This window comes from Cyprinodon variegatus, unplaced genomic scaffold, assembly GCF_000732505.1.
Source record: "Cyprinodon variegatus isolate N-32 unplaced genomic scaffold, C_variegatus-1.0 Scaffold615, whole genome shotgun sequence".
Classification (NCBI taxonomy): Eukaryota; Metazoa; Chordata; class Actinopteri; order Cyprinodontiformes; family Cyprinodontidae; genus Cyprinodon; species Cyprinodon variegatus.
In genome coordinates, this window is record NW_015151068.1 from 283,587 (window position 1) to 286,753 (window position 3,167).

General features: G+C 40.3%; 1 non-coding gene across 1 annotated transcript; it reads left to right on the top strand.

Moving 5' to 3' along the window:
* Positions 1-778: 778 nt before the first annotated feature.
* trnal-uaa lies at positions 779-861 on the top strand. Its single transcript has one exon. It is a non-coding gene; the product is annotated as a tRNA-Leu (tRNA).
* Positions 862-3,167: the final 2,306 nt, after the last annotated feature.

Genomic DNA, 3,167 nt, shown 5'->3' on the forward strand with positions numbered 1-3,167 from the left:
ACCACTGGGTCTTCATGGTTCCATGCTGGCCAAAACCACATGCGGGCATTTTGATGAGACAGGAGGATGTTTACTACAGAATTGTAATTAAAAAAAAATATCGGAGAATTTTCCAAATCAACATTTTCTAATAATACTACTACTAATTTAACTGCTAGCTTGTTTTTTCTGATTGAAGACTACCATCTGTCAGACATCCTTGTCTTCGCTTACCATGAGTTGTATAATTATTTCGTGACTCACCAGTCTTACTTTGCAGGAAAAGCACTGACGGCTTATGAAGCTTAATCGTAAATTCAACCTTAAAGACTCTTATCAGCTTCACCTGAATCACCTGCACTGTCCCTGGTTCAGCTCCAGCCAATCATCTTGCATGATCTCCTTCATTTAGCTTCTCTCTCCCATGTGTAAGCGAACTTCACCTTCCTCCTCCCTCATTCTCAGTCCTGCTCATCCTCTGGCTGATTCCACCACCAGTGGAAGCGTATGTTGATTCACAGCATCGAAGTCTTCTGCCAGGGCCCGCACGCCAAAGAACTTATTTCGTTTTATGTCTTCATCTGCTTCTGTGTCCTTGACTCACACTGATTCTGGTTCTTCTGGAGATTTCTTCCTGTTAAAAGAGAGTTTTCCTCTCCACTGTCACTAGATGCATTCTTAGTGTGAAGGATGGCAGAGGGTCAGTGAATCCTTGCAATCAGCTAGTTTTCCTTTGATGGAAACATTTTGAAGAATATGATTGTGTTGTATACATAAATTGAATATCTGCTCATTGCAAACCAGGATGGCCGAGTGGTTAAGGCGTTGGACTTAAGATCCAATGAGCACTTGCTCACGTGGGTTCGAACCCCACTTCTGGTAACTTGTTCTTTGGTAGCCCAGTACTTGGCAACTGAACTCTTAAAGCTTAACTAAATTTAGCCTACAAGGCCAGTACTTGGCACCCAAAGAAAATGCTTAAAACATACACAGCTTTTGCTGCTAAGTGGCACAGTGAGTAGCATTGTACCTTGCAGCAAGGTTGTGGGTTAAATTCCCAGCCTGGGATCTTTCTGCATGGAGTTTGCATGTTCTCCCTGAGCATGCGTCCAAAAACATGACTGTTAGGTTAATTAGCTTCTCTAAATTCTCCTTAGGTGTGAGTATGTTTGTCTCTGTGTTGTCCTGCTATGGACTGGCGACCTGTCCAGGGTGTACCCCGCCCATACCCATACCCCGTAGACAGCTGGAGATAGGCACCAACACCCCTCGCGACCCCACTTGGGATTAAGAGTGTCAGAAAATGGATGGATGGATAATTGCAACTTTTCTCTGTGTGAGTGTCTCCAGGTTGAAATCAGGTTTAGACTCCTACATCTATTTCGTTTTATCTTTGTTGGGGGGGAGTAAAGCTTTGGAGTCTTTCTAAATAAAATAAAAAACTACTTGTAGTTGGTAGCTAGCGCTGTCTCTTCATGGCAGCCACTCATCTCACTCGCCTTTCTGGGTTTTTAGGGAAGCAATCAAATGAGATGCCGTCCTTTCTTCCTTTCCTCCATATGCTGAGCATGAGATCACCTTGTTTTTGCTGTATTTTCGAGGTAGTAAAACTGCAGCGGCTGCTGATTTTGTACGAGCTTTTTTTTGGGGGGGGCATCCAAGGAGGAGGATCCCAGGTGTCACATGATTGGCTGATATCAACTGGAAGGCCTTTGTATCTGATACCTTTTCTAAACATGTTTACATGCACACATAAACTATCTCCATCCTCTGTCATTTAACTAATGCCTTCTTTGTAGCAACAATGACTGCAGATATTTTTGATGATCAGTTTGTACCCAAATTTTAGAAGAATCGCTTAGAATCGCTTTGCACATAGTAAATGTCTGCACTTTGATGAAGGCAGGTGCAAATAAAGGTTTGCATACCCTGTCTGCTGAATTGCACCTTCTTTGAAGATGATCTCCCCACGTACAGTAAATAACAAGTTTGCATGTATTTTAAGACATGCAAGCCTTCTACTAAATGTTTGCAGCTAGTGGCATTTGTACACGTCCAGGACAAAAAAGTAATGAAAATTTTGGTAAACAGAAAATTTGATTGATATATTTAATCAATTAATCACCGAGTCCAATGCCAAACGGTTTCATTTCCTCTTAAAGAAACTCTCCTTGTTGTCCTTTTTATTACATATTTATTTGCCATGCAATACCTCTATTTTTAACAGGATTAATTTCATATGATGTTAAAAAATTAAAAAGGCTTTTGAGTCTCAAGTCTGTTATGTAAAAATTTTTAAATCCATTGTTTTCTTTAGAAAATGTATTTTTTGAATAAAAAAAAGGAAGGAACAAACGGCCTGTTGAAACAAATAAAGGTTTTCACTGTATATCGATTTCAGCTGTGGCGTGCATGAATTTTCTATCGTTTCATGTGTGTGTGCTAGCAGGTCCCCACATGTCGGGTAGGCGTCGCCTGCTTTCTTCTGAGCTTAGTGAAAAACTCTCTGGTATCCTGCCCATTGAATTCTAAATCTTTTTCTGCATTCTTACCAGGCGTTCTGATGTGGCTTCCATGCGAGGAGCGCCTCTGACTACCATCCTTCTAATAAGAAATTAGATGCATATTAACAGATCATGTCGTGGCTACAAACTGGCAGCATCAGACATAAACAACAGTCATTGTGAGACATAAGGATGATTTTAACACCTAACTTTTAGCCTCCTGCTGAGCTAAATCTGTCTGCTTGTTTCTGTCCTCAGTGCGGTTTGTGGTGCAACAACAGAAACTAAAAGGCTGAAAAAATAAAGGCCATTAGTGGCATTTGTCTCTCAGTGGCTGGAAGAGAAACCCATATAATAATGCTTTTTTTAATTTTTTAATGAATAAAAAAAAAAATCTTATATTCCGACTTGATGAATCCCCAAAATTTTCTTTGTTGAAAGTGGATCTGTCAAGGTGTTATTTTTCTGATTGATGCCAGGCTTTGTGTTGCTTAAAAGTTCTTTGAAAAGGCTTAAAAAGAGGACAAAATCAATATCTGTCTCAGTTTCTGAAGCAAACGTCTTTCCTTAAGCTCCCCTTCATTGCTTTTCTCTTCTCATCACCACCTTCTTGCTGCCATCAAGGCTAAATTGAAGATGAAGGCATCTTTAGAAGAGTGTCTGCTATTGGAGCTCATGTTTCAT